Below are 8,825 nucleotides of genomic sequence, written 5' to 3' on the forward strand. Positions count from 1 at the left end.
CAGCTGTTCAAAGTACAAATGCAAGTGCAGCTCAAAAAAGAAAGTAAAGAAGATACCAAAAAGTCACAAATTTTCAAAAAGTTGATGGTGTCGATGAAGAAATTATAGCTGAAAGGGCTCCAATGTGCGTAAATCTCAATGTAGAATGTGTAATTGGCCTCAATGTCGATGAATTTGGAAAAATTTCATAAGAGCCCCAAATTTAATCGGTAAAATATGGTGAAATTGAATCTTAAATGTGAAAAAATCCAAGTTTTGGATCAAAATTGAGTTAATTTTGTACACAAAATGCAAAATCCCTAAAATTTTAATGAAATTTGGGATTTTTAAACAAAAGCCCTAAATTTTAGGAAGAAATTTGGCAGAAATTTGGATTTGTTGCAAAAACCCCAAATTTTGAGCTTGTTAGGAACATTGCATGCAAGCAAATGTGAATTGAGTGGTTTAATGTTGATTAAGACTGAAGGGGGGTTAATTTTTTAAAATATTTTTACCGTAGGTAGTTGGTGCATTAAAGACCCTATGACTTGGCTTAGGCTGAAAACGGGCGTGTGTCGGCTAACTACATGCATGATGGGTTTGAGGATAGGCTGGTTGAAATAGACAAGCAGGCTAGTGTGTCAGCTGACCCTTGCTAGTCGTGTTTGACGAGGCATAGTTGTCGTTTATGTGTATGATGCCTAAGACGATAGGCGACAAGAAGCGCAAGACTATTTGGGATTGTGTCGACTTGTTAGGGTGTGTTGGCCCAAACAGGGACTATGTTGATGATTTAGCAGGAAAACAGACTATCGATGCAAGTCTGAGTCAATGCTGTGGAGGTGAATTGATGGCACGCAATACGAGGAGCACAACAGGTAGTCAAGCTCAATCTGATGGTGACACACAAACTGAGAAGGGGGAGAGGGACCGAGCTCAAGGCTCAATGGCAGCTATGGTAGTGTGCGAGCAAAGTGGTGGTGGCTGAGAGGTGCCAGAGGATGTTTTTGCTGAAATTCATCTAGAGGTTGAAGAGCTCGATGAACTAGTACCAGAGCAGATTTTGGCACTCAAAGAGAGGAAGATCAGGGGTAAGGATTCTAGATGGTACTTGGTGAAGTTTCAGAATTATTCACCAATGGATGCCAAATGGATGGAGGATGAGGACTTGACAAACCATCCTCAATTGTTGCAGCTTTATCTTAATGCTTTCCAATTAGAGCCGACTTTAGTTCGGGCTCAATCAGGTTCAGTAGAGTAGAGGTCTAGAGTATTACTTGATGTTTGTGAGGGAGCTAGCATCTCCGCTCCTCAGTAATGGACAACTCTAGAGTAGTGGACCTTGAATGTATTCATCATACATTCAGGGTACTGGAGCTGAAGAGTATGTTTGCCAGGGGATCACTATTCAATGTACTAGTTACTATGTTTGCTATGTAGATCAGTATGGTTTTCACTGTAGCTCTGAAACTGTACATTTGCATCCGTTATGCTCGGTGTGTAATTAGTTATGCTTGGTATGGCATTGGTTATGCTTGGTGTAGCATCAATTAATGATCATCAGGGGTTGATTATCGAATGTTGGTTTTCAGCGTATGATCATTAATATTCAGTGGTATTCAGCTCAGTTTTTATCAGCTTGAGAACCGTTTATGGTCACTTTTTGGATCAGTTTTTGCATTGATTTTGCTGGTCAGTTTTTGCAATGAGTTTGTGATCAGTTTGGGGTCACATTTGCAGCAGTTTGTGATCGGTTATCAGATCAGCAAGTGATCAGTTTATGATCAGATTATGCTCAATTTTCAATGGTTTACATCTAGTTCCATGGACAACAGCATATGTTATGATGCCATTGATGTTTTAGCCATGGTTTATGCTTGGTTTTTGCTATACTATGGTTTGGTTTTGCCAGAGGAGTTGAACTCATGAGAAATGGACATGTCACATGATAATCTGACAATGTTTTTGAGATTCTTTGTGAGTCTTATGTTATGTTATATTGGCTAGTAATTTTCAGCATATGTTGGGCATATGGAATGGTTGAACAATAGTGTGTGCAATGTTGTGTTGACTATGAGGCCCTATGGAAATTCCAGTGTAAAGGCTTTTGATGCATTTGGCGCAGCGCAATTGAGGATGATTGCAAGGATTTCAAGGGGGAGGGCTGTCTTGAGGACATGTATTTTTGAAACCTCACTTAACATGTGGATTAATTTATAATCACATGATTAAGTAAATGTTGCACATAGCCATGGAAACATGTCTTTGTCATTTTTTAGTGAGCTTCCCTCTTATAAATGTTAATGGGGATCATTTGAGAGACTTAAATAAAAATGTTTAAAAAGGCTTAATGATCAAGTCTTAATTGTTCTGCTCCATATGAAAGATGACAATTTGATACTCATAATAGCCTAAAATGGCAACTTGGATCAGTTGAATTAATCACAAACTAGATTAGAAGGTTTTACTCAAGCTATGAGAGCATGACACATTGTATTATGAGATTTTTGCCTTGGACTATCTCTATGTTGAAGGGTCTTACACATATCCATCTTATATTATGGAAACACGACTCTTTGTACATTGGTATCTCTTGGATCTCTTGGATCCATGTTTGTGTTGAGATGGCAAGCTCAACACGTGCAGACATTGATGAAAGATCTCTTGGTTAGAGAGCTCTGTCTATACTTAGTACGCCGATGATCATTATGATCCTCACATGCCCATTGACTTATCGCTTATTATATTTGGTTTGTTACACCTACCTACAGCTAGCATAGTTATAGCGCTAGTTGATTAGTATAGTCAGTTATGTACTGTTAACTTAGTTGCCCACTTTTCTTTATGTTGTATCTTATTTATACTTTGTGTACATTGTATTGTGTGAGGAAGAAAGAAGAAAAACTAGCAAGAAAATGTTTTGGCCTCCATCTCTCTTCTTGTGTTCTTGAGTGAGCTTCCTCTTATATGTATTGTGTGTGCTTGGCGTGGCAACTCAAGCAAGTCTCCCTCCCACATAGTATCAGAGTAGGTAATTGAGAGAGGTTGGTTTTGAAATCTAAAGTGAAGGAGAAGGAGCAAGGATTTAATCAAGCAAGCAATTTTGTAAGAAGCTTTCCCATTCTCTCTCTCTTCTTCCTTAGATAGCGCCTATGGAGGCATTGAAAGCAAGACAGAGAAAAAAATCTCAAATTGATGTAAGATTAGGTGAGCAAGAAGAACATGGTAACATGGGACGGGGAACGGAAACATGGTTGGGTAAAGGACCGTCTCAGGGACGGGGGAAAAAAACCACAATGAAAAAGTTGTTTTTTAAAAGTATTTTAAAATCATACTTAATCTACTCTAAGAGAGGAACATTTGAAGAACACATTTGCACCAAATAGAAGAAATTAGAGCATCAAATTAGGAAATCCAAAAGACTCGTGACCACTCGTCACTCAAGAGTCAAGAGCCAAGGCTCAAACTACAATGACAAATGTACATAGAAGATGGGAGGAGAGTGTAAATACTAAAGCCAAAAATAAATACAAAATGTCAAAATGCCACATGACATAATGGCAAATGCTAAGTATGAGGATAAATCGTAAGACTCAAGAGTCTAGAGTGCTCTAGAGAGTCGAGAGTCGAGACTAAGTAGTGGGTTGGACAGTGGGATGAAGCGGAATCTCCATGGACTCTGTGAAGTCCTCGAAAACCTGTGGCTCCTCCTCACCTATGCCCTCAAGGTCCTCCGAAATCTCAACTGTGTGAAGTGGGTCAACCTCTAGATCCTGTTCTGCCTGCTCCCATTCAGTGAATGAATCTGCTTTCTTCACCATGCCTTTGCAAAGCATTCGCAAGTTGGAACTCACAAAGACCAAATCATTGGCACGATGCACTCCAAGACGGTTCCTCTTCTTAGAGGCGATGTGGCCATACACTGACCAAAGTTGCTCCAAGTAACTAGAGCTACAACACTGTGAGAGAATGCGGATGGCAAATCGCTGCAACTCTGGACTATCTGCACCATAATCCTCCCACCAAAGTGCTGAGCCGATCTTGAAGCAATCCGTCTGTGCATCTGGTAATCCATAACTACCCCTCTTCTCACGATATAATTGCAATTAATCTCTGATTTTGCGCCTGATACGTGCGTCTGGCACTAGACGGATCCAAGATAATATCTAAAGCCATTGCTAACCTCTCTGTTCTTTTCCTCCTTGCAACCTTGAAATTCGGGATCCACCATGTAGGCTGCTGCATGGAGAGGGGAGTAGTAGGCATCGCACCTTGTCACACACATGGATTTGATCTCATCGTAGTCCTCATCAGGAACATAAACCTTGAGACGCTCTATCATCCGATCCATGGCCTCATTGTCATACGGCTCTCAAGAAGACGATGAAAGCCAGAGGAAAAGCAATAAAAATGAATGAGCACGAGCGATCCTTTCACCTCCCAGCCTTGCCTAGTTCATTGCTGGCCAGACCCATCGTGATCCGATTGCCAACCGTCAAACCTTGGTGAGTCCTACTATTCTTGGACTCTCTTTGGTTCTAGGCTCCCCTAAACCCCATTCGGGCGCCCAAGACCCCGGACGGTCATCCTTGTTCATGTTTCCCTTGATTTACCTTAATGTCACATTTAATGTCACATTAATGTCACACTCATATACCTTGCCGATGCATGGCAACATGCCATCGACAATCCTCAAGAGGTCCATGATTGGTTTGATCATGGTGTCAATGCACTTCACACTTTTCCACCATGCCGTGTCATTTGCTCGTGCTTTGCACTCTTGCCCCCTTGTTGTAGAATCCTCTGGCATGCTAGAAAACTCATCACTAAGGAAGAGTCCTCGTAATGCCCCACTACATATGGACAAGCGGCCTAACATGAGAAAGTTGAAAGCAAACTGTCTCTCTGAATATTTGAGCAAAGAGAGGTTTGACCTCTTGGTGAACTCATGGCGAATCCTCCCATGATTGAGGACAAAGGTGACAATTTTGTTGGCTTCATCCATGACAAGAGCTATCCGTGGTAGGGCCCAAATGTCTTTGATGAGATTGTTAAGACAATGGGCCATGCAAAAAGAGACAGTGATGTGAGGATATGTGGCTTGAAGTATGTTCCCTGCTGCTAGATTTGCCGGTTCGCCATTTGCACAAATGGTCACCACATTCTCTGCTCTCATGGTTTCTAAAGTTGTTGCCCACTCCGCAGCAAGCACATCAACGGATTTTACAGAGCCGGAGGCGTCATGTGAGTCGACAAAATACATCTCTCCATGAGATTAGGCCACCACTCCATGAATAGACCGCTTGCGGGTGTCACTCCTTCCATCCACCACAAGTGTGACACCATTATTGGCACATAGCTCCTTCATATTTGCCACAGCAGCCTCAACACTCCTCTTCTCCTTTTCAAGAAGGGTGGTGCGAAGGGTTTCCGAAGAGGGGGGAACATAGGAAGAACCATATTCCCCAATCTTCGTAACCATGGCTCTAAAGTATGGAGACCTATTCAATGTTCATAAATCAAAGAGAGCATGTTAAGAATCAATATGATGATAAATAATAATGTTAAATGAACATAATAATTTATTATTTATCACTTGACACTAGAAACTCATCGAGCCGCACGGAAAGCAATGTGATCATGAAAGAAGAAACGAGCCACGGCCATGTCTGTCTCTTTTTTCAAGCGAGGATTCCAATTTTCCTCGAGGGTACTTTGGCGAGGACGAGAAGATGGGGTGGTCGATGTGGATGGGCCACATGCAAAAGGTGTTGATGGGAAGGTATGTGATGGCACACCTCTACCCAAGTTACCGCTAGCCTCCATAGGACGTCCTTGTGACCCCACTATGAGATTGGGATCAATGGCCACTTGTGGAGATCGCCTTGCCGCTTCGGCCACCTCATAGATTGCGAGCTTATCAAGAAGCTCTTGTCTTTTCTCCGGGGTCATCTTTGTGCAATATCTCACCTCATTCCCGGGTTCGCTCAAGAGATGAGCTCGCACCTTGTTGGCACCACCACTACGTTTGTATCCACAAAGTTTGCATGTCCATGCTCTAGCACCGCCTCGTGAACCATACATAGGGAAATTGACCTCATCCCACCATGACCATCGATGTATCGCGGGTCTTCTCCTTCGAGTGGGGCCGGTGGTTCCTTCATGATTATCATTTTGTGAAGAGGTGAATGCCGCGGTAGATGTGGGTTGGTATTATCATTTTGTGAAGAGGTGGATGCCGCGGTAGATGTGGGTTGGTATTATCATTTTGTGAAGAGGTGGATGCTGCGGTAGATGTGGGTTGGTTTGTAGATGGGGAAGCCGATGAAGATGCCATAGATGATAGAAACTTTGAAAGTTTGATGAGAAGTAGCCTTTGAAGTTTGCCCTTGAGGCTTGACTCCTTGAGCCGTGAAAGTTGAGGCTTGAGCAATGAATTATGAGGCCCAAGGGAGGGAGAGTAGAGTCTAGACTCTAGAGACTTGAGAGGGAGAGAAAGAGAGTAGATAGTAGAGCAATGAGCATGTACTATGTACTATAGACTATAGTACTAAGTAGTATAGTCTATGTACTATGTAGTATGTAGTAACAATGAACATGTAACATAATACATGTACATTGTACAATGTATGTAGATAGTAGATCTTAAGCCTTAGAGGGTAGCCTTGAGACTTGAGGCCCGAGAGAGAGAGAGAGAGAGAGAGAGAGAGCTTGTACAATGTAGAGGGTAGCCTTGAGCCTTGAGGCTTGAGGCCCAAGGGAGGAGAGAGTGGAGACTTGAGACTTGAGAGGGAGAGGAAAAGCCTTGAGCACGCTGGCCTTCAACCTTGAGACTTGAGACTTGAGAGGGAGAGAAAGAGCCTTGAGAAGTTGAGATTCTTGGCCTTGAAGTGTGAGTGTAGCTTGAGAGTGGAGCATTATATAGGAAACATTGGCAAGAGAATGGCGGAAATGGCCGTTGGCAGCCAAATAGTCAATTTAAAAAAAAAAAAAAAAGGCCCAACGATTCCCCTGGCCGTCCCCAGTTGGTGTCTTTGACATGCACGCGTTCCGGGAACGCATCCTTGCTTGGCTCACCAGCGTCCCCATTTGGAGACGGGACGTCCGTTCGTTCCGGAACGTCCTCGCCCAGTCCCATCCTTGGGACTTTGTCCCCTCGTCCCATGCTGTCGTCCCCTCCGTCCCCTGTTACTATGAAGAAGAACAATATATATTTTGCAAATGTATCCTTCAGGGCTTTCCACTGTGTTTTTGGCCATTGGTGGTCATTTCAATCCTCTTTTTAGCTCCGCAGGGTTGTGGACAGAAGCCTTAGGGCATATTGTACTTTCTGTTGTATCATCCATTCTCTGATGCACAGGTAATAGATTTCAAATCTGTAAGTTCTAAGATGTTTCTTAAGAAGCAAACACAAGGTTTATTTGCAAATAGGTTACGTATTGTATATATTACTGAGCAGTCAATGAAAAGGCTGCTCGGTTTATTGTTGTGCATATCTTGTGAAGGGTTACTGAAGTTTGCTTGTTGTTTGATATTCAATTATGTCATAATGGTTGAGAACAATGGAAATCCATTTATTAAGAAGCTAGACAAGAACAACTATCCATCATGGAAGTCCCATGTAATAAACTTCCTTATTGGAAAAGGCCTCTTTGAGTTTGTTTTAGGTGAAGAAAAGAAACCAAAGCTAAGCGATTCTATAACTGTATAATAATTAATGGCATGAAAAGAATGGAATGCAAAGGGCAAAAGGTAATGTATCGACTATCTGCAATCATTGATAGTATTGTGCCAGGGCATATCAAAAATGCAAAAAGTTTACATTTAACTTAGACAATACAACTTTAGAGCCTTTGTAACAGCCATGGAGACATTTTGCAGAGCATCAAGAACACTAATTAATTGGCACAAATCCTATGGATTCTAGGTATGCGACACTAGACAGCCAGAGTGGCGACCACATGAGGATTTCACATGGGTTCCCCATGGGACCGTTGTGAGATATCTCGGATGCCATGTGGGGATTGACATTACCTCAGAGTAGCAGCAACTGGCACCCCTCCTTTTGAGCATCAAACAAAAGCTTTTGTATTGGAGCTCGGCGAGACTCGCATTGGCAGGAACAGTAGTGGTTTCCAACCAAGTTCTTCTGGCAACCATGTGGTACATCACTTCTTGTTGGGCATTCTCTAGGTCATGTATCGGCTTGGTGAAGCGCTTCATCAGGAACTTCATTTGGTCAGGAGGAGATGGGAGTTCAGCCAAAGCAAAGGTGGCTTGGGATGTCATCATACAGCCTAGATCTAGAGGAGGATTGGGGATAGACCCAGATAGTTAGAGAAAAGCCTTATTGGTCAAGCTCATTGTTAGGGTTTTGCTTCAAGGTAAGGAGCCTTGGAAGAAACTTTAGATGGGGAGGCTAAAGGACTTGACACGACACATGGAGGACCATGGCAACCCAACATTCACTGGATATTTCAAGAGATCAGCACCATAGATTTTGGGAGGAGCTTCGAGGTCAGATTCGCAGCGGCCATTATTAGAGCTTGGAGATTTGTATCTCTAGGGATTCACTAGCTCCCCCCGACTACTATTGAAGAGAAGAGGAGACAGCCTCTTCTCTTTAATCACTATTTGAGATTAGAGTCAGGCCACACCATTGGGCAGTGGATACACTTATCATGGGGGAGATTCTCTTTACAGGTCGTTACATCACTAGGGAAGTGGTTTGCATTTTAGTAGTTACCACTTGAGACCCAAAGGCAGAGATTATATGGTCTTAGGGGAGCTAGGGCTATGATTGAGGCCGTGATGAAAGGGGTTCCACCAGATTGGCAAACTGAAAT

At 42.7% G+C, this 8,825-nt stretch overlaps 1 pseudogene; it reads right to left on the bottom strand.

Moving 5' to 3' along the window:
- Nucleotides 1-3,611: 3,611 nt before the first annotated feature.
- Nucleotides 3,612-7,144, bottom strand: LOC148007962 (uncharacterized; annotated as a pseudogene).
- Nucleotides 7,145-8,825: the final 1,681 nt, after the last annotated feature.

The sequence above is a fragment of the Lygodium microphyllum genome, unplaced genomic scaffold (assembly GCF_053477565.2).
Source record: "Lygodium microphyllum isolate KBCC unplaced genomic scaffold, Lygodium_microphyllum_v1.1.10 scaffold_969, whole genome shotgun sequence".
Taxonomy (NCBI): domain Eukaryota; kingdom Viridiplantae; phylum Streptophyta; class Polypodiopsida; order Schizaeales; family Lygodiaceae; genus Lygodium; species Lygodium microphyllum.